Here is a 22781-nt window from a genome sequence, read left to right on the forward strand (position 1 = left end):
ATACAAATGATAGAATGTCTCTTTCTATTGTACTTTTAGATTCCAGTTCTAGAACATTTTTAAATCTAACTTCTGATTTTCATTAACAGGACACATACAAAGTTAGACATCCCAAAAACCCTGGGTTTACTTGTATTAGCCCTAATTCTCCTACTAAATCCCGAATTTACTTTATTTTCACCTGTCCTTCTATAAAGGTCCTTACAGCAGAACTCATCCCGGTATTTTTCTCTGACCACCTTATTTAAGTAAGTTTAGCTCTAGCACACATACCCCAAAGGGGCAAAGGTCTGTGGAAGCTTAATACTAAGCTTCTGGAAGATAAATCTATATGCGAAAAGTTCAAATATCACTTCAAGGATTGGCAATCTCTAAAAATGTTATTCCCTGATGTATGTGAATGGTGGGAGGATGTTAAAGCCCGTACCAAAAACTTTTTTATTCGTGAGGGGATTAAAATGGCCAAAATGAGGAAAAGGAAAATTCACCATCTCCAATCAGAGTTGCAGAATCTTTCTCGCCTGTTAGGTCTGGGTTTCCCTGTGCAGTCTGAGTTTTTGTTGTGCAAACAAAAGTTTTCTCTATTGTACTCTGATTTCACTAAAGGATTAATCCTAAGAAGTAGGGCTCAACATGTTGAAGAGAATGAAAAATGCTCTCGCTATTTTTTTCAAAATGTCAGGACAGCAGGCAGAATGATTGACACTATTGTAACTCTGATGGCATAAAACATACCACTACAGATGCTATAAGCAAATGTGTATGTGATTTTTATAATGATTTGTATGCTGTAAGTACTTCTGATGAGGCAGTTACAAATGTATTTCTCCAACATTTGCAGCTTTTCTTGACTGACAATGATAAAGACAGGTTAGACTCTGATATCTTACTAGAAGATATAGATAGTGCAGCCCGTAGTCTCCCAAAAGGGAGATTTCCTGGCTCTGATGGCCTACCTGTGGAGTTTTATATTACCTTTTGGGATACTTTAGGTCCTGAACTTCTTAATGTATTTTCACATTCACTTATGGTTAACTCCCTTCCTATCTCCTTGAGGGAGGGTTGTATAAAGTTAATTTTTAAAAAGAAAGGCAACAGACAAAATTTTGGGTCATACTTTTGTATTCAAATTGCTACAGTAGAGTTTTAATTAATGGTACTCTCACTGATTCCTTTCCTATTTTATCTGGAGTACGACAGGGGTGCCCTTTATCTCCTCTATTATTTATTCTAGCTGTTGAACCTTTTCTGGCTACTTTGAGGGCTGGCAAACTCATTAAGGGATTTTCTCCCCCAGGGGGCATGGGGAGCTCAATTGATACTTCTGCATATATGGATGTCATATCTGTGTTTTGTACGAATAATGTCTCCATACGTCAGGTTCTATGGTACTGTGATTGTTTCTTCTATGCCGCCTCATCGAAAGTTAATTTCAGCAAGAGTGAATGCTTATACGTTCGTTGGAACGAACCAAATCTGGATTGGGGACTTAAAGTTGTCCATAAATGCATTAAGATTCTTGGCCTTTTGTTTGGAGAAGGTGGGAATGACTGCAATTGGCTGGAATGTATGAGTAGAATAAAAAAAAAAAATGCCTTTTGGAGCCTGAGAACACATTCTATGTCAGGGAAATACTAGTGTCCAAAGCAGAATTACTTTCTATCTTACTCTATGTAGCAGTGGTTTTCCCATGCCTCGTGATTACATAGCTCATGTTCAGAGTTGGGTTTTCCAGTTTATCTGGGGTGGAGCTCATGAAAGGATAGCCCGTGTGAAAACGTATTTACCTGTCCTCCAAGGTGGCAAAAATGTTCCAAACATTGGTCCACGAATCCTTGCAGTTTTCATGTCTAATATGATCAAAGGAAGCATTTGGCAAGTTAAAAAAGAAAAGAAATGGTCTTTCTTTTGTTGTTTTTGGTTAATCTTTTCAGTTCGTAGAATTTGGGGAAAGGAGGTGCCAAATATGGTTCCACATTCCGAATCATGCCCCTTTGTGTACTCTTTTGCCAGAACAATGTTAAAACATTAGCTTGATTCCCATTGATTTGTTGTCTCCAAAACTAATACTGAAAGTTCTTACTGGAGAACAGCTATTACTTCCAGTTAGTGGTTTTTCCTCTAAAATGTCAAAATCAATATGGGCCAATGTGTCAGTTAAGTATCTTAGTAATGAACACCGAGATCTGGCATGGAATGGTATTCATGGTTGTTTACCTTTGCCTCAGTTTATGTTTCAAAGGAGATTCACTAGGTCCCCTCTTTGTGTGAGAAAAAAGTGTTTTGCTGAAGAATCAGTAAGTCATCTTTTCTGGTTTTGTTCAGTAGCACAGAAGGTTTGGGCAATTGCGAAACCCTGGCTTTCTCGCCTTAATGCAGATGTAGTCTTGACAAAAGATATTGTTATTTTTGGTATAATTGAATCAGACTCTCTGTGATGGCCCGATCAGAGACAGCCCGCACAGAACACCAACTGGTGCTGACACTGCCCCAGGTGCTCGGGAACATCCTGGAGCAGGAACCAATCGGATGTCCCTGACGGCCGTGACGCTGAGTCCAGGAAGCGGAACCGCGGAACCTGGAATGGAAGCCGGCGTCCCACAGACGAGAGGGGCGCAACCAGGAGGAAGAGGAGAGCGGCGTCGTTGGAATATCCCACCGCAGGAGAGAAGAGGAGGAGGCAGGCGGAAGAACGAACTCCGCGGTGGCCCCGGGAGGCAGAGCGAGGAACCCCGCCACACTTCTGGAGAAGTGTGGCACACTCAGGTGCGTGTCCCTACCAAACTGAGGGGAACCAGAGTGGCGGGAGGACGGGAGGAGCAGGGAAATAAAAGCAAGGGGGAGTGTGTGGCCGGGATAAAGAAAAGGAGAAGGAAATAAGGGCACTTGTTAAGGGCACACACTCAATAAAAGAACGCACCGGGGTATAAAACCGATACAGTACAAAGCAACACAGTAGTTACAGCACCGAGAGGAAGGGCCTCAGTAGCAAACCAACTAAACAGCAGCAAAGGAAGGAGAAGGCGTTGTAAGAGGAATTAATCCATGAAAGATAGAGAGGTTCAGTAAGAGGACAGTAAGGCTACGAGAATCAAGGGAAAGCCAGTACAGCAGAAGATAGTAGCAGAAGAAAAGAGACACAGAATCCTTGAGAGGAAAGAGACAATAGAAAGAGAGAAACAGAGTATACAGTAACAACCGAAACAGAGAAAGGAAAAGAGAGAGAGCAAGACATATGAAAGACAGAAGAGGAAGGAAAAGAGGGGGTAGAAAAGGAAAAGAGACAGACAGAGAATAAAAGCACTTACCAATACTTCTCTTGTTCTTCTCCACGCATGCGCTTCCTGGGAGCCCTGAAAGAGAAGAAAAGAACATAGAAGAGGTGAAGATCCAGGGAAACGAAATAGAAGCTATCCAGGAAACAATACAAGAAATACTGAGAAAGATCTATTTGTCACTCCACTATATTCTTCAATAAAGCACATTCGAAATCTAACCTAGAGCTTCATGTCGTCCTTAAACCCGGCCAACCACACTCTCCTTGCCAAAAGCTGTGGATAATTATTAATTGCATAAAGGATGCTCTTTGGAAAGCATGCACCCTACTTCTCTTTAAAAAAGTTGATCTTCCTTCCGATATTATATATGCCTTTCCTCGTTCTCTGACCAAAGACTATTTATGCAATGACATATTGAAGTTTGGCAAAAATGTTGCATATGCAGATTGGGCTTGGGATGATCATGGTTGATTCCAATGGTTTATCCACAATATTCAATTAGATTCTATAAAAATAGGAATTATTCCCTGTTTTCTAGGCTGACGCTAATTTAGTCTATTGCTGCTTGACTAATTTTTGGGTAAAAAGTCTCTGGAATCCAGTTTCCAAGACTTTAAAATCCTTTGTTGCTGAGTTTCATTTGCATTACAGCTTTTATTAGTTTTGATTATAATAAGAATATTGTAATCCTTTGTGTTGAACTAAGCATTGTGCACAGTTCTCGCAAGGACTAATGTTGTGCCACCTGAAATATGGATTGGCTTCCATGTAAATATGCTTTTTTAAATCAATAAAGGTTTTTGAATAAAAAAAAAAAGTTCTCCCAGGGTGAGGCTCATCCATTGCACTTCGGATGTGCTGACCCCTGCGATGTCCCCAAATGCGGGATACTTGACTACATAATTTCTGGTAGTGGGGGACTGCGTTCGCGCTTTCCCCTGATCTCTGGTATCAAGAAAGGCAACAAGAAAAACCACTCTGGAGCACCCTTAGCTGTCTCTCCAGCTTCCTTCTGGGTGCTGCAGTAGGCTGGAAATGGGGCTGGGCAAGGGGAAGAGGCATGCAAATTCAGGAGCCTGGGGAATGCTGGGAAAGGGCCTCAAAAGCCGCTTCTGGGCCTTCGTTCCACCTGGCGAGCCCACCTGTCAGCATGCTGTACTCTACCCTTGCCCAAATTCTCAGCAATGGAGAGGATCCTGAAAGCAAGGCCCTGATTGGCTCTGCTGGATGGCGTGGTCATGTAAATTTCACTGGCCGGCCGGCCGAGGCTTCTGGGAAGCAGCTTTGGGTAGGCAACGACTTTGCCCAAAGGGTCTGCGGGGCCTTGGCTGGTCACTTTGCGCCCCCACGCCCATGCTCTGCCCCGCCTCAGGCCTTGCCTCTGTGGATGCCACCGTCGCTCTGCAGGGAGATGCCAAGCGGGCCCCCCTTGCCCTGTCCCCTTCCAACTCATACTTACCTGGCAGGGGAGACACCATGATCACGAAGGTGTACTGTGTGATTTGCAGCTGCTCCGGCTTCTGTGCACTTCTCCAAGGATTCCTTTGTGCACAGCCTAGCCTGGGTCCCCAGCACTCTGTCCTGCAATGCTCAACCCGCAGAGTTGGACTCTGATGTTGTGGGACCCTCTTTTTGTGACTGAGCTCACAGATCTTCTAAGTGCCTGTTCTGGTACTTCTGCGGGTGCTGCCTGCTTCTGCGTGGGCTCTCTGAGTTGCTGAACGCCCCCTCTGTCTCCTCCTCCAAGGGGCGACATCCTGGTCCTTCCTGGTCCCCAGGAGAAACCTCTACCGCAACCCTTGCAGGTAGCAAGGCCTGTTTGCGGTATTTCTGTGTGGAAACACTTCTGCAACACCCAGGACGCCGTGGGACATCTTCCATCCAAAGGCGAAGTTCCTAGGGGCATATTTATACTCGGTTTGCGCCGAATTTGCGTCGTTTTTTTCGACGCAAATTCAGCGCAAAACTAACGCCATATTTATACTTTGGCGTTAGACGCGTCTAGCGCCAAAGTATGAGGAAAGAGCATCATTTTTTTGCGTGAATGCCTTCCTTGCGTTAATGAGATGCAAGGTAGGCGTTCCCGTCTAAAAAAATGACTGCGCCGCAAATGCGTCGTATTTATACTCCCGGGCAAAAATGACGCCCGGGAGTGGGCGGGGCAAAAAACCCAGCATTTGCTGCCGGATTTTAGCGCCTGTGTCAGGGCAGGCGTTAAGGGACCTGTGGGCTCAAAATGAGCCCACAGCTGCCCTCCCAAGCCCCCAGGGACCACCCCTGCCACCCTTGCCCACCCCAGGAGGACACCCAAGGCCGGAGGGACCCACCCCAGGGACATTCAGGTAAGTTCAGGTAAGTATAATTGTTTTTTTTTTTTATATATTTTTTTGGCATAGGGGGGCCTGATTTGTGCCCCCCTACATGCCTCAATGCCCAATGACCATGCCCAGGGGACATAAGTCCCCTGGGCATAGCCATTGGGCAAGGGGGCATGACTCCTGTCTTTACTAAGACAGGAGTCATGTAAATGGCGTCTGGGCGTCGTTAAAAATGGCGCAAATCGGGTGGAGGCGATTTTTTGCGTCAACCTGACTTGCACCATTTTTAAGACGCCCTAGCGCCATTTTTCCCAACGCCGGCGCTGCCTGGTGTACGTGGTTTTTTTCCACGCACACCAGGCAGCGCCGGTCTGCTTGCGCCGGCTAACGCCATTCAATAAATACGGCGCCCGCATGGCGCTTCAGAATGGCGTTAGCCGGCGCAAAATTTTTTGACGCTAAACTGCGTTAGCGCAGTTTAGCGTCAAAAAGTATAAATACGGGCCCTAGTCCTTTGAGTTGTTGCAGAATCTTCGGCTTCTTCCACCCTGAGGCAGCCCTTATGCACCCTCATCCGGGGTTTTCTGGGCTCATGCCCCCCTGGACACTATCACGACTCTTGGACTTGGTCCCCTTCCTTTACAGGTCCTCAGGTCCAGGAATCCATCTTCAGTTTTTTGCTGGTGCTTGTGGTTCTTGCAGAATCCCCTATCACGACTATTGTGTCCTTTCTGGGGTAGTAGGGTAACTTTACTCCTACTTTTCAGGGTCTTGGGGTGGGGTATCTTGGACACCCGTACTGTTTTCCTACAGTCCCAGTGACCCTCTACAACCTCCCATAGGTCTGGGGTCCATTCGTGATTCGCATTCCACTTTTGGAGTATATGGTTTGTGTTGCCCCTAGACCTATGTTCACCTATTGCATCCTATTGTGATTCTACATTGTTTGCACTACTTTTCCTACTGTTACTTACCTGTTTTGGGTTTTTGTACATATAACTTGTGTATATTACTTACTTCCTAAGTGAGGGTATCCTCTGAGATAAATTTGGCATATTGTCACTAAAATAAAGTACCTTTATTTTTAGTAACTCTGAGTATTGTGTTTTCTTATGATATTGTGCTATATGATATAAGTGGTATAGTAGGAGCTTTGCATGTCTCCTAGTTCAGCCTAAGCTGCTTTGCCATAGCTACCTTCTATCAGCCTAAGCTGCTAGAAACACATCTATTCTACTAATAAGGGATAACTGGACCTGGCACAGGGTGTAAGTACCACAAGGTACCCACTATAAGCCAGGCCAGCCTCCTACAAGGGGCACTTGGCTAAGGATTGTACTGCACCTTTCTGCACTAAGTGTAGAAACCCTGGACATGAAGTTGAGGATTGTGTGGCTGAAAAAACATGCAATCTTTGTGGCTCAACTGAGCATGAGTTTAAAAACTGCACCTCCTCCTATGCCTTTAAAATTAAAGCAGCACGGCTGGAGCAACCTTTCACTCCCCACCAGAGTAGAGGGAGGTCAAGGGAAGATGTTGAGGAAGAGGAGGAAGAATTACTCAGGCTTGGTTTGGAGGAGGGAAGATTTGCTCTCCAACCTGGTTTATCATTGTCTGAAGCAAAGGTGGATATTACTGTGGAGCAAGTCACCTCTGGGAAAGGTGCACCGTTTTTGGTGGGAAAGCAAGCAGGTGCAGTTGATGAGGCTGGGAACTGCATGGAACCTAATGAGGGAGCTTCACCAGGTGCTCCTGATCAGCCAATCATATCTCCCACACCTGATTTGGATTTGGCTGTCCACTCACAGCAGACATCCTCCAGAGCCACTAGGGGAGGTGTTGCCCAACATCACCTGAGTGCTGTGGAAAGGAATGATATCGTCAGTGCTGGAGGCTCTTCCTTGATTTCCACCACAGGTGCAGCTCTTGACGCACCCCAGGTGCAACTTGTTCCGCCTTCTGCTCCACAGCCAAATGGCACTGTTATGGATGACAGTCTGTATGTTACGCCTAAGGTATTTTCCACTTTAAGCCAGCACTCCCTAGAACCCGCATCATCTGGCACTGCAAATGCTGTTGGTACTCTGGGTACAGTGTCTACACCTTCCTCTACAGACTCTTGCAGTGAGATAGAGTATGCCTGTACAGCCCTGGAACACTCTTCTTTCTCTGACACTGCGGTTGCTGATGAGGGAGTTGAGTGGGGCAAGGATGACATTTTTGTTGAGGAAGAGGTTGAAGCTGCAATGGATGTCTCAACCTCATTAAAAAGGAAGGAGAAAGAGGGTGATGACACAGAAGAGACTGGGTTTGAGAGCAATGACTCCAGGGACTTGTGTGCACAGGATGATAGGCGTAATTTCCAAGCGGTGACAGGGGAGGATGCTTTTACCCCTGTGATAAAGCGGAAGACAAAGAAAAGAAATAGGAAATTGGACTAGAAGTACCTTTTTACAATGTTTATGTTTTTCAGATATTTCCTGATGCTTCTCTTGGGAGGTATTAATGCCAAGTGCCTGGGTAATGATGTGAAATGTTCATCCATTTTTGACTTTTTGAGTCTGCAAAAATTAGACATCATTTTCTTACAGGAATGTGCTATCCCAGAACTTTCTAAGGACACAAAATTGCAGCAAATGTGGACCTGTGGCCCTTCAATCTGGTCAGGCTGTTATTCTGACCGAAATGCAGGGATAGGCATTTTATTTTGCAGTTCTGACTTTGGTATTCACAAGGTACAACATGTGGTTAAAGGGAGACTACTATGTGTGGATGTTACATGCAATGGACATGATTTACGCCTTATTAATGTGTACTGCCCTACATCCTTGTCCTGCAGAAACAATGTTTTGAGCTTGATTTGAACTGATTAAAGGGATCCCTGTCCCTGGAGGTAGGGGGGTTTCTGTCATTGCCTCTGCTTATATGGACGATGTATCTGTTTTTTGTACAGATAATATTTCCATCCGCCAGGTTTTATGGTATTGTAGTAGGTTTTCCTTTGCTTCGTCATCGAGGATTAACCTGGCAAAGAGTGAGTGTTTGTACGTCAACTGGAAGGAAGATAAGATGGACTGGGGCCTTAAGGAAGTGCAAGATCGCGTCAAGGTTCTTGGTCTTTTTTTGGTGAGGGTGGTAGCTTGCAGAGCTGGTCTGAATGCATGTCCAAGGTAAAGCAGAAGATTGCACTTTGCGGTTAGCGGTCACTTACTATGACTGGTAAAATATTTTTTGCAAACGCAGAATTTCTATTGTGCCTTCTGTATATTGCAGTGGTTTACCCCGTCCCCCGACACTGCCTTACACTACTACAGAGGTGGGTTTTTCAGTTCATTTGGGGAGGAAAGCAAGAACGAGTGGCTCGCGTGACCATGTTAAAGCCTGTGGTTTTGGGTGGCAAGAGTGCTCCAGACATTGGTCTCGCTTTGCAATCTTTGTTTATTTGCACCATGATCAGAGGGAGTATTTGTCTGGATAAGGAAGAGAGGAAGAGGTCTTTTTTTGCCAGTTTCTGGCTGAATTTTCTGGTGTGCAGAACATGGGGCATGGTTGTCTCAAATAGCATGCCTCATTCAGAATCCTGCCCATTTGCTTACTTTTATGCCAGGAAATTCATTAGGACTCACAATTTACACGCAATTCCTTTGGGCTTGATCTCACCTAGGCTCATTCGCAAATCTGTTACTGGGGACCAGCAGCAGGTACCAGTCAGGGGGTTTTCAGACCTGGCTTCTAAGGCTATTTGGGCAAATGTTTCTGTACGGTACCTTCAAAATATCCATTGTGACCTGGCATGGTCCACAGCACATGGTTGCCTGCCTCTCCGCCTTTTTATGTTTAGGAGACGATGTTCTAGGGCACCCTTTTGTGTCAGGAAGGGTTGTTTGGCAGAAGAATCTTGTGACCACCTCTTTTGGTACTGCCCCATGGCACAACAGGTGTGGGCTTAGGCGGAAGTGTGGCTTTCTTCCCTGAATTCTGATGTGGTTTTGTCTAGAGAGGGTGTGATCTTTGGCCTGTTCGTTTCCAGCTCCCCATGTCAGAAGTTTTGGATAGTGGTGAATTGCTTGAAGGATGCTTTGTGGAGGGCTAGAAATCTTCTACTTTTCAAAGGTGTTGATCTCTCCCTACAAGTGGTCTATGCTCTTGGTTGTTCCTTGGTCCACGATTACTTGTGTAAAGATATATGTCTGAAGGGTAAGGTGCCTACCTATTTGGAATGGTGTTGTAGTGATCATGGGTGATGGATGGTTTATTTTTTAGTTTGGGCTTTTTTCTAACACAGGAGTTGCTGTGTTTTTTGGGATTGATCTTTGTTTTTTTTCTTTTATCCCATTGCTTTTAAACATTCCTGCTTTTAGTTTCTTTTACTTCGGTAACCTGGTGTTGGCCTTGGCACTGTGTGCGGTTTTTCACCTGGTCCAATATCGTGCCACCTGAAACATGGATTGGCTAACATGTATTCTGTCTTTTAAGGGTTGAATAAAGGTTTTGAAACTTAAAAAAAAAAAAAAGGTTCTCCCAGGGTGAGGCTCATCCATTGCACTTCGGATGTGCTGACCCCTGCGATGTCCCCAAATGCGGGATACTCGACTGCATAATTTCTGGTAGTGGGCGACTGCGTTCGCGCTTGTCCCTGATCTCTGGTATCAAGAAAGGCAACAAGAAAAACCACTCTGGAGCACCCTTAGCTGTCTCTCCAGCTTCCTTCTGGGTGCTGCAGCAGGCTGGAAATGGGGCTGGGCAAGGGGAAGAGGCATGCAAATTCAGGAGCCTGGGGAGTGCTGGGATAGCTGCCGCCTCCCACTCAGGGGACCTATCCAGAGAGAGGAAAGTAGGCCCTGGCTAGGTGACAGGTCTGTCCCTCTCAGATAAGCCCATGGGCCTGTGGACCGGCTGCCAGCCTGTAGTCCTCACCCTTGCCTTCTGGGGCCAAGACTATGGCTGAGGCCACCAGGCCTGGGCCCAGCGAGGGCTCTGCCCGGCAAGGGTTCTGCCGCGTTTGGGAGCGTTCGGGGAGGGGCTCAGGGCGCGAAACCCTGTTCCCCGGCAGGCCTTTTCCCTGGCTTTGGCCAACAAAAGCACTGCCTAGCCCTAGAGTAGGGCTTAGTGGCAGTTTTGTAGGCTCAGAAGCCTCCAACTCTGCTTCTGGGCCTTCTTTCCACCTGGCGAGCCCACCTGTCAGCATGCTCTACTCTACCCTTGCCCAAATTCTCAGCAATGGACAGGATCCTGAAAGCAAGGCCCTGATTGGCTCTGCTGGATGGCGTGGTCATGCAAATTTCGCTGGCCGGCCGAGGCTTCTGGGAAGCAGCTTTGGGTAGGCAACGGCTTTGCCCAAAGGGTCTGCGGGGCCTTGGCTGGTCACTTTGCGCCCCAACGCCCATGCTCTGCCCCGCCTCAGGCCTTGCCTCTGTGGATGCCACCCTCTCTCTGCAGGGAGATGCCAAGCGGGCCCCCCTTCCCTGTCCCCCTCCAACTCATACTTACCTGGCAGGGGAGATACCATGAGCACCCCGTGCATGCAGTACCTTTAGTGTCCACTATAGGTCACTGTTCTGCTAAAGAGCTACCTCATGCTATATGCACACAAGGGCACTTTTAAGTGCTACTACTGGAGCTGCATCCTGCTGAAGATACCTGCCTGCTGTGGATCTTCACCTGCCTGCTGTGGACTTCGCCTGCCTGCTGGAACCGCCTGCTGTGGACTCACCTGCCTGCTGGAGCTGCTTGCTTGCTGAAGACTCTTCCTTGCCTGCTGGAGCTGCCTGGATACTGAGGCCTGCTTGCTGAGGGGATCCTCTGCCTGCCAAGCCTCCCTGCCTGCCTGAAGGGAACCACTGCCAGACACCAGGAGCAGGCCTGAGGAGTACCTACCTCATGCAGCTCCCTGAAGGACCCTTCCCAAGGCACGCCGCAACAGCAAGGACAGGATGAGCAGACCGCTGAACCCCTGGTTCCACAACACGGTGAAGATGCAGAGGAAGGTGGAATCGGATGGCTCCACACCAGAGCTGAGCAGAAAGACTTTCACAGAGTTGCTGGTGACCAAGATGGGGTTCACAGCAGCTGAGATTTGGTGCATAATGTCAGATGCACCCAAAGGCACTTACCTGCTGACGTTCATGTCGGAATCAATCTGCAGGAGATACTGGCAGATGTGCTGGTCAAGACGGGACGAGAAACCCTTCGCCGACTTCCACCTGGAGTGCCAACTCGTGTTGGAGGTGAAGAGGATGACCGTGCACGTCTACAACCCACATGTCAACATCCAGGACCTGACCACCTTCCTACGCCGACACTGCACAGTGACGAGAGAACCCTCCCGCAACCTGGACAGTGATGGCATATGGGATGGTAAATGGACAGTCATGGTGAAGCTGAAAGAGGACCCGGCCGCCCCGGATGGAATCCATCACTTCCTTCAAGCTTCTCCCTAGGGCGCGACTCGGGCTACCTCTACTACCCTGGGCAGCCCAGACTGTGCAACAAGTGTAGTAAACCGGGCCACACCGCTAAAGATTGCACAGTGCAAGTGTGCAAGAACTGCAAAAGAGAAGGACACACAGCCAGGGCATGCAAAGAGGAAGCCCCCTGCAACCTCTGCGGTGCCGTGGGCCACCGTTTCAAAGACTGCCCGCAAAGAGCCAAGTCCTACGCCCAGGCGGCCAAACCTCCTGGGAGAGAGGCACAGGAGGAGGCTGCCGTGGCCAGCCTTCCAGTCCCAGCACCCAGAAAGACCAAGGAAACTGGGAGGAGGAAAGGCCCCAGGCAGGAGCAAGTCAAACCTGACCAAGGCTCCACGCCAGTCCTGGAGCCACAGAGCACAGAAGAAGGAATGCCTGCCATCCCTGAGAGTATGCCAACAGACAACGCTCCCCAACTCGCCTCTGAGAACCAGGAAGAAGAACCCTGGACAAAACAGGAGCGCAGGAAAAGGAGGCACAGTCCCCCACAAGTAACAAAGAAGACCAGGAAGAAACACCTGAGCAACCACAACCCCAACTCCGATCCAGAGGAGTCAGAAGAAGAACAACAACCAGGGAATGAGGGTCCAGATGACCAACTGGAGCAAGTCACCAGAGTGGTGCAGGAGATGAGGGCGCTAGCCAGCGTCATGGAAGCGTCCCCACCACCATCGCCAGCAATAGCTGAGAAGGAAGAGGCCTCCATGGAGGAGGAAGAGCCAGAGACCAGCCACGTGGGCAAGCCAGCCTCAGAGAAGCACCAAGCAACGGTGGCCAAGACAACAGCCCCCGCGCCGGAGACCCGCCAGGAGCCTGACCAGCCCTGTAAGTAGACTTGTCACTGTGTGATAACAGCTAATTACTCAGACTTGATAGTTAGTATTTAAGCCTAAGTTAAACTCTTAAACACTAATTAAGATGGCTATTTCATTGTTTTCCATAAATGTGAGAAGTATCAGAGACAAGCGCAGATGTGCTAGCACCTTGAACTTTCTTGCCAGCCAGGAATGTGATGTGTACATGATTCAGGAATGCTCCATCCCTTTTTCAGCTTCATACACCCACCTAGAACAGCAGTGGGCATTTGGGCCTTCTTTTTGGTCTGGGGGGAACAGCAGTAGGTCTGTAGGAGTCGCTACCTTAGTCAGAGGGAGGTGCTTCACAGTGGACTCGGTCACCGAGCTGGAAGGCGGCAGGGCTCTTGTCGTTGACGGCTCATGGGCAGGAGAACCGGTTAGACTGATCAATGTGTATGCGCCTTCTGATGTAGGTGAGAGACGGGAGCTGTTCCAGTGCCTCAGACCACAGCTGGTCACCTCCAGGACAATCATGATGGGTGGGGATTTCAACTGTATACTAGAGAGTGGTGGTCGATGTGGGACCAGAGCTAAGGAAGGATGGATGGATGATGGTGCGAAACTCCTAGCGGAGATGGTGGGTGAGGCCTCCCTGACGGACGTCATTGGATCCATGGGGGCGGACGCCAGGAATTTCACCTGGAGCCGCCCTGATGGATCTGTGCGATCCAGGATAGACTTTGTTTTCACCTCTAGATCAGTGAGGATCAGGCAGCACTCCATGGTGACAGTGCATTTCTCTGACCACAGGGCTATCAGGTTTCAGGGGGAACTAACAGGGAAGTTCCTGACAGGTCCGGGCACCTGGAAACTGAATAGCTCTCTGCTGGGGAGAGAGGATGTACAGGAGGAGCTGAGGAGGACTTACAGTGAGTGGCAAGACATGAAAGACACCTTCCAGTCCATAGGGGAATGGTGGGAATGGGTGAAAGGCAGGATTCAGGATTTCTTTAAGAACGTGGGCAGGAAAGCAGCAAGGGGGAGGAAGAGGGAGTTCAGTAGACTGCAGCAACAGCTGCAAGAACTGCACGACCTCCAACTCCGGGGATGGGACGTCATGAACCCTCTGGAGGCAGTCAAGAAAGAGCTGAGCGAGCACTTTCATGAGGAATCCAGGAGGATCATCTTCCGTTCTAAGGTGGAGAACCTGGAAAAGGGGGAGAAATGCAACTCCTTCTTCTTTAAGAAAGTCCACTCTGCGCACACCCCACTGGTTCAACTGCGCAACAGGGAGGGAATTTTGTGTGACACCAAGGAAGACATTAGGAAGGCTGTGACAGATTTCTATGGGGACCTCTACTCAGAGAAGAGGTCAGATGGGGATCAGGCAGAAAGGTTTTTGGCAGGTATCCCGAGAAAGGTTTCCACACCAGCAAGGGAAGTCCTCAACGCACCCCTCACTCTGGAGGAGCTGCACATTGCAGTTAAATCCTTCAAGTCAGGAAAGACACCAGGCAGTGATGGTCTACCAATTGAATTCTACACTTCACTGTGGGACCAGACCTTCTGGAGCTGTATGAGGAGATGGAGCAGGAGGGAGTCATGCCCCACACATTAAGGGAAGGAACGATCGCGCTCCTGTATAAACATAAGGGGGAGAGATGTGACCTCAAGAACTGGCGTCCCATCTCTCTCCTGAATGTGGACTACAAGATCCTGGCAAAGACAATGGTGAATAGACTCAAGAGCGCTATGGGAGAGTTAGTTCACCCAGACCAGACCTGTGGGGTTCCAGGACGCAGAGTGGCGGACAGCCTAGCACTGATCAGGGACACGATCCAATACATCACAGACCGGAATATCCACGCTGCGCTGGTCTGTCTCGATCAGGAAAAGGCCTTCGACCGCGTCTCCCATGAGTTCATGGAGAGGGTACTGCAGGGTTTTGGGCTGGGGGAGCGCTTCTGCAATTATGTTAGAATAATGTATACAGACATTTTCAGTTCAGTCATGGTAAATGGTTGGAAAACAGACCCCTTTCCTATCAGGTCTGGGGTAAGACAAGGCTGCCCGCTCTCGCCCTCTTTGTTTGTTTTGGTTATAGAGCTACTCGCGGAGTACATCAGGAAGAACCCGAACATCAGAGGGATCCCGACACCAGGAGACGCAAAGAAAGAAGTCAAGTGTTCGCTGTACATGGACGACGTCACCCTCTTCTGCACGGATGGGAAATCGGTCCAGTCCCTGCTGGAGGCATGCAAGGACTTTGGCAAAGCATCAGGAGCAAAGATCAACGTGGACAAATCACAGGCAAAGCTTTTTGGCCGCTGGGACCTATGTAACGAGCCTCTCCCTTTCCCCGTTGAGGCAGGACTGGTAAAGATCCTCGGTATCTGGTTTGGGGGACCAGGAGCGGCGGCGAAAAGCTGGAACGAACGCCTGGCCAAAGTCAAGCAGAAACTGGGCTTTTGGAGCTTGAGACACCTGAGCATTGAAGGAAAGGCTCTGGTGCTCAGGAACGACGCACTGCCCGTGCTGCAGTATGTCACACAGGCCTGGCCACTCCTGGCCAACGTAGCACGGGCTGTGAACAGCATGGTTTTCCACTTTGTTTGGCACTCAAAGATGGACAGGGTGAAAAGGACAGTCATGCACAAGGAGCATCGCAAGGGAGGGAAGGCAGTCCCTGACATCCCGACAATCCTCAGAGCCTTCTTTGTGTGTGGCTGCGTCCGAATAACCCTGACGAACGAGAACAAGGACCACTCAGCTTACAGGGTCTTCCGCTTCTTCCTGCTCCCAGTATGGAGAAGACTGGGATGGGATAAGTGGGAGAATGCAACAATGTTCAACTGGGACCTCCCCTGGTACTACAAGGAGATTGAGAAGTTTGTGGTGGAATTTGGGCTGAACTGTGTCACACCAAGCCTATGGAAGCCCAGGACAATCCACAGACTAATCAGGTCCAGGGACACCACAGAACCAGTGAGCGACCTGCCACCTGCGACAGCAACAAGGGTGTGGGAAAATGTATCCTCCCCATCCCTAACCAACAGACACAAAGACATTGCATGGATGGCCGTGAAAGGGGGACTGCCAGTCCGGTCATTCATGCACAGCAGGGGCCTGTGCCCACACAGAGAATGCCCAAGGGGATGCCCTGCAGAGGAAACTACATACCATCTGTTCTGGGCCTGCCCCTTTGCCCAGAGACTGCCGGTAGCCTTAAAACAAGAAATGGAAGCCCACATCCCATACCCAAACATCACTCACCACTCTGTGCTGTATGGGCTGTTTCCAAAGACACACTCAGTGGAGGCTATCCAAGGATGCTGGAGAATCCTCTGCTGCATAAAGGACATCCTCTTGTATGCCAGGACCCGACTGGTGACCAACGGGGAGGTGGTGAGCAGGGAAGCGTGCCGCCGAATGGTACTCAACCTGCTGAGAGACTACACAGACAAGGACAACAAGGAGGGTGAGAAGGAGGAAGAACTGTAAACCCTAACCCCTCCTTCCCACTAAACTCCCCACACTGCCCCAAGAAACCAAACCCCCTTTACTACTTATTTCATATGTAAACTGACTGTGTTGTTAAAATGTGATTTGAAACAAAGTTGAAGTGGACTGCCCTTCCTAAGGGAAGAGGTACCACTCTTTAAAAACCTATGTATCGCCTACTTAAAGCACTTAATAAAGGTTTTTGAAACTTAAAAAAAAAAAAAAAAAAAAAAAAAAGGTTTTTCTCCCAGGGTGAGGCTCATCCATTGCACTTCCGATGTGCTGACCCCTGCGATGTCCCCAAATGCGGGATACTCGACTGCATAATTTCTGGTAGTGGGGGACTGCGTTCGCGCTTTCCCCTGATCTCTGGTATCAAGAAAGGCAACAAGAAAAACCACTCTGGAGCACCCTTAGCTGTCTCTCCAGCTTCCTTCTGGGTGCTCTAGCAGGCTGGAAATGGGGCTGGGCAAGGGGAAGAGGCATGCAAATTCAGGAGCCTGGGGAGTGCTGGGATAGCTGCCGCCTCCCACTCAGGGGACCTATCCAGAGAGAGGAAAGTAGGCCCTGGCTAGGTGACAGGTCTGTCCCTCTCAGCTAAGCCCCTGGGCTTGTGGACCGGCTGTCAGCCTGTAGTCCTCACCCTTGCCTTCTGGGGCCAAGACTATGGCTGAGGCCACCAGGCCTGGGCCCGGCGAGGGTTCTGCCGCGTTTGGGAACATTCGGGAAGGCGTGAGGGGCTCAGGGCGCGAAACCCTGCTCCCCGGCAGGCCTTTTCCCTGGCTTTGGCCAACAAAAGCACTGCCTAGCCCTAGAGTAGGGCTTAGTGGCAGTTCTGTAGGCTCAGAAGCCTCCAACTCTGCTTCTGGGCCTTCTTTCCACCTGGCGAGCCCACCTGTCAGCATGCTGTACTCTACCCTTGCCCAAATTCTCAGCAATGGAGAGGATCCTGAAAGCAAGGCCCTGATTGGCTCTGCTGGATGGCGTGGTCATGTAAATTTCACTGGCCGGCCGGCCGAGGCTTCTGGGAAGCAGCTTTGGGTAGGCAACGGCTTTGCCCAAAGGGTCTGCGGGGCCTTGGCTGGTCACTTTGCGCCCCCACGCCCATGCTCTGCCCCGCCTCAGGCCTTGCCTCTGTGGATGCCACCCTCGCTCTGCAGGGAGATGCCAAGCGGGCCCCCCTTGCCCTGTCCCCTTCCAACTCATACTTACCTGGCAGGGGAGACACCACGATCACCCTGTGCCTGCAGTACCTTTAGTGTCCACTAGAGGTCACTGTTCTGCCAAAGAACTACCTGGTGCTATATGCACACAAGGGCACTTTTAAGTGCTATTACTGGAGCTGCATCCTGCTGAAGATACCTGCCTGCTGAAACCTGCCTGCCTGCTGTGGACCTTCACCTGCCTGCTGTGGACTTCGCCTGCCTGCTGGAACCGCCTGCTGTGGACTCTCACCTGCCTGCTGGAGCTGCTTGCCTGCTGGAGACCCTTCCTTGCCTGCTGGAGCTGCCTGGATACTGAGGCCTGCCTGCCTGCCTGCTGAGGGGAACCCCTGCCTGCCAAGCTTCCCTGCCTGCCTGAAGGGAACCACTGCCAGCCACCAGGAGCAGGCCTGAGGAGTACCTACCTGCTGCAGCTCCCTGAAGGACCCTTCCCAAGGCACGCCGCAACAGCAAGGACAGGATGAGCAGACCGCTGAACCCCTGGTTCCACAACACGGTGAAGATGCAGAGGAAGGTGGAATCGGATGGCTCCACACCAGAGCTGAGCAGAAAGACTTTCACAGAGTTGCTGGTGACCAAGATGGGGTTCACAGCAGCTGAGATTTGGTGCATAATGTCAGATGCACCCAAAGGCACTTACCTGCTGACGTTCATGTCGGAATCAATCTGCAGGAGATACTGGCAGATGTGCTGGTCAAGACGGGACGAGAAACCCTTCGCCGACTTCCACCTGGAGTGCCAACTCGTGTTGGAGGTGAAGAGGATGACCGTGCACGTCTACAACCCGCATGTCAACATCCAGGACCTGACCACCTTCCTACGCCGACACTGCACAGTGACGAGAGAACCCTCCCGCAACCTGGACAGTGATGGAATATGGGATGGTAAATGGACAGTCATGGTGAAGCTGAAGGAGGACCCGGCCGCCCCGGATGGAATCCATCACCCTCCTTCAAGCTTCTCCCTAGGGCGCGACTCGGGCTACCTCTTCTACCCCGGGCAGCCCAGACTGTGCAACAAGTGTAGTAAACCGGGCCACACCGCTAAAGATTGCACAGTGCAAGTGTGCAAGAACTGCAAAAGAGAAGGACACACAGCCAGGGCATGCAAAGAGGAAGCCCCCTGCAACCTCTGCGGTGCCGTGGGCCACCGTTTCAAAGACTGCCCGCAAAGAGCCAAGTCCTATGCCCAGGCGGCCAAACCTCCTGGGAGAGAGGCACAGGAGGAGGCTGCCGTGGCCAGCCTTCCAGTCCCAGCACCCAGAAAGACCAAGGAAAGTGGGAGGAGGAAAGGCCCCAGGCAGGAGCAAGTCAAACCTGACCAAGGCTCCACGCCAGTCCTGGAGCCACAGAGCACAGAAGAAGGAATGCCTGCCATCCCTGAGAGTATGCCAACAGACAACGCTCCCCAACTCGCCTCTGAGAACCAGGAAGAAGAACCCTGGACAAAACAGGAGCGCAGGAAAAGGAGGCACAGTCCCCCACAAGTAACAAAGAAGACCAGGAAGAAACACCTGAGCAACCACAACCCCAACTCCGATCCAGAGGAGTCAGAAGAAGAAGAACAACCAGGGAATGAGGGTCCAGATGACCAACTGGAGCAAGTCACCAGAGTGCTGCAGAAGATGAGGGCGCTAGCCAGCGTCATGAAAGCGTCCCCACCACCATCGCCAGCAATAGCTGAGAAGGAAGAGGCCTCCATGGAGGAGGAAGAGCCAGAGACCAGCCACGTGGGCAAGCCAGCCTCAGAGAAGCACCAAGCAACGGTGGCCAAGACAACAGCCCCCGCGCCGGAGACCCGCCAGGAGCCTGACCAGCCCTGTAAGTAGACTTGTCACTGTGTGATAACAGCTAATTACTCTGACTTGATAGTTAGTATTTGAGCCTAAGTTAAACTCTTAAACACTAATTAAGATGGCTATTTCATTGTTTTCCATAAATGTGAGAAGTATCAGAGACAAGCGCAGATGTGCTAGCACCTTGAACTTTCTTGCCAGCCAGGAATGTGATGTGTACATGATTCAGGAATGCTCCATCCCTTTTTCAGCTTCATACACCCACCTAGAACAGCAGTGGGCATTTGGGCCTTCTTTTTGGTCTGGGGGGAACAGCAGTAGGTCTGTAGGAGTCGCTACCTTAGTCAGAGGGAGGTGCTTCACAGTGGACTCGGTCACCGAGCTGGAAGGCGGCAGGGCTCTTGTCGTTGACGGCTCATGGGCAGGAGAACCGGTTAGACTGATCAATGTGTATGCGCCTTCTGATGTAGGTGAGAGACGGGAGCTGTTCCAGCGCCTCAGACCACAGCTGGTCACCTCCAGAACAATCATGATGGGTGGGGATTTCAACTGTATACTAGAGAGTGGTGGTCGATGTGGGACCAGAGCTAAGGAAGGATGGATGGATGATGGTGCGAAACTCCTAGCGGAGATGGTGGGTGAGGCCTCCCTGACGGATGTCATTGGATCCATGGGGGCGGACGCCAGGAATTTCACCTGGAGCCGCCCTGATGGATCTGGGCGATCCAGGATAGACTTTGTTTTCACCTCTAGATCAGTGAGGATCAGGCAGCACTCCATGGTGACAGTGCATTTCTCTGACCACAGGGCTATTAGGTTTCAGGGGGAACTAACAGGGAAGTTCCTGACAGGTCCGGGCACCTGGAAACTGAATAGCTCTCTGCTGGGGAGAGAGGATGTACAGGAGGAGCTGAGGAGGACTTACAGTGAGTGGCAAGACATGAAAGACACCTTCCAGTCCATAGGGGAATGGTGGGAATGGGTGAAAGGCAGGATTCAGGATTTCTTTAAGAACGTGGGCAGGAAAGCAGCAAGGGGAAGGAAGAGGGAGTTCAGTAGACTGCAGCAACAGCTGCACGACCTCCAACTCCGGGGATGGGACGTCATGAACCCTCTGGAGGCAGTCAAGAAAGAGCTGAGCGAGCACTTTCATGAGGAATCCAGGAGGATCATCTTCCGTTCTAAGGTGGAGAACCTGGAAAAGGTGGAGAAATGCAACTCCTTCTTCTTTAAGAAAGTCCACTCTGCGCACACCCCACTGGTTCAACTGCGCAACAGGGAGGGAATTTTGTGTGACACCAAGGAAGACATTAGGAAGGCTGTGACAGATTTCTATGGGGACCTCTACTCAGAGAAGAGGTCAGATGGGGATCAGGCAGAAAGGTTTTTGGCAGGTATCCCGAGAAAGGTTTCCACACCAGCAAGGGAAGTCCTCAACGCACCCCTCACTCTGGAGGAGCTGCACATTGCAGTTAAATCCTTCAAGTCAGGAAAGACACCAGGCAGTGATGGTCTACCAATTGAATTCTACACTTCACTGTGGGACCTAGTGGGACCAGACCTTCTGGAGCTGTATGAGGAGATGGAGCAGGAGGGAGTCATGCCCCACACATTAAGGGAAGGAACGATCGCGCTCCTGTATAAACATAAGGGGGAGAGATGTGACCTCAAGAACTGGCGTCCCATCTCTCTCCTGAACGTGGACTACAAGATCCTGGCAAAGACAATGGTGAATAGACTCAAGAGCGCTATGGGAGAGTTAGTTCACCCAGACCAGACCTGTGGGGTTCCAGGACGCAGAGTGGCGGACAGCCTAGCACTGATCAGGGACACGATCCAATACATCACAGACCGGAATATCCACGCTGCGCTGGTCTGTCTCGATCAGGAAAAGGCCTTCGACCGCGTCTCCCATGAGTTCATGGAGAGGGTACTGCAGGGTTTTGGGCTGGGGGAGCGCTTCTGCAATTATGTTAGAATAATGTATACAGACATTTTCAGTTCAGTCATGGTAAATGGTTGGAAAACAGACCCCTTTCCTATCAGGTCTGGGGTAAGACAAGGCTGCCCGCTCTCGCCCTCTTTGTTTGTTTTGGTTATAGAGCTACTCGCGGAGTACATCAGGAAGAACCCGAACATCAGAGGGATCCCGACATCAGGAGACGCAAAGAAAGAAGTCAAGTGTTCGCTGTACATGGACGACGTCACCCTCTTCTGCACGGACGGGAAATCGGTCCAGTCCCTGCTGGAGGCATGCAAGGACTTTGGCAAAGCATCAGGAGCAAAGATCAACGTGGACAAATCACAGGCAAAGCTTTTCGGCCGCTGGGACCTATGTAACGAGCCTCTCCCTTTCCCCGTTGAGGCAGGACTGGTAAAGATCCTCGGTATCTGGTTTGGGGGACCAGGAGCGGCAGCGAAAAGCTGGAACGAACGCCTGGCCAAAGTCAAGCAGAAACTGGGCTTTTGGAGCTTGAGACACCTGAGCATTGAAGGAAAGGCTCTGGTGCTCAGGAACGACGCACTGCCCGTGCTGCAGTATGTGACACAGGCCTGGCCACTCCTGGCCAACGTAGCACGGGCTGTGAACAGCATGGTTTTCCACTTTGTTTGGCACTCAAAGATGGACAGGGTGAAAAGGACAGTCATGCACAAGGAGCATCGCAAGGGAGGGAAAGCAGTCCCTGACATCCCGACAATCCTCAGAGCCTTCTTTGTGTGTGGCTGCGTCCGAATAACCCTGACGAACGTGAACAAGGATCACTCAGCTTACAAGGTCTTCCGCTTCTTCCTGCTCCCAGTATGGAGAAGACTGGGATGGGATAAGTGGGAGAATGCAACAATGTTCAACTGGGACCTCCCCTGGTACTACAAGGAGATTGAGAAGCTTGTGGTGGAATTTGGGCTGAACTGTGTCACACCAAGCCTATGGAAGCCCAGGACAATCCACAGACTAATCAGGTCCAGGGACACCACAGAACCAGTGAGCGACCTGCCACCTGCGACAGCAACAAGGGTGTGGGAAAATGTATCCTCCCCATCCCTAACCAACAGACACAAAGACATTGCATGGATGGCCGTGAAAGGGGGACTGCCAGTCCGGTCATTCATGCACAGCAGGGGCCTGTGCCCACACAGAGAATGCCCAAGGGGATGCCCTGCAGAGGAAACTACATACCATCTGTTCTGGGCCTGCCCCTTTGCCCAGAGACTGCGGGGAGCCTTAAAACAAGAAATGGAAGCCCACATCCCATACCCAAACATCACTCACCACTCTGTGCTGTATGGGCTGTTTCCAAAGACACACTCAGTGGAGGCTATCCAAGGATGCTGGAGAATCCTCTGCTGCATAAAGGACATCCTCTTGTATGCCAGGACCCGACTGGTGACCAACGGGGAGGT

At 50.4% G+C, this 22781-nt stretch overlaps 2 non-coding genes and 1 pseudogene across 2 annotated transcripts; all 3 read left to right on the forward strand.

Moving 5' to 3' along the window:
* The first annotated feature begins 4057 nt into the window (after positions 1–4057).
* LOC138292051 (U1 spliceosomal RNA) lies at positions 4058–4219 on the forward strand. The gene has a single exon (XR_011202576.1). It is a non-coding gene; the product is annotated as a U1 spliceosomal RNA (small nuclear RNA).
* A 5838-nt stretch (positions 4220–10057) lies between these two features.
* LOC138292065 (U1 spliceosomal RNA) lies at positions 10058–10235 on the forward strand (annotated as a pseudogene).
* A 6331-nt stretch (positions 10236–16566) lies between these two features.
* LOC138292046 (U1 spliceosomal RNA) lies at positions 16567–16726 on the forward strand. The gene has a single exon (XR_011202575.1). It is a non-coding gene; the product is annotated as a U1 spliceosomal RNA (small nuclear RNA).
* Positions 16727–22781: the final 6055 nt, after the last annotated feature.

This window comes from Pleurodeles waltl, chromosome 1_1 (assembly GCF_031143425.1).
Source record: "Pleurodeles waltl isolate 20211129_DDA chromosome 1_1, aPleWal1.hap1.20221129, whole genome shotgun sequence".
Classification (NCBI taxonomy): domain Eukaryota; kingdom Metazoa; phylum Chordata; class Amphibia; order Caudata; family Salamandridae; genus Pleurodeles; species Pleurodeles waltl.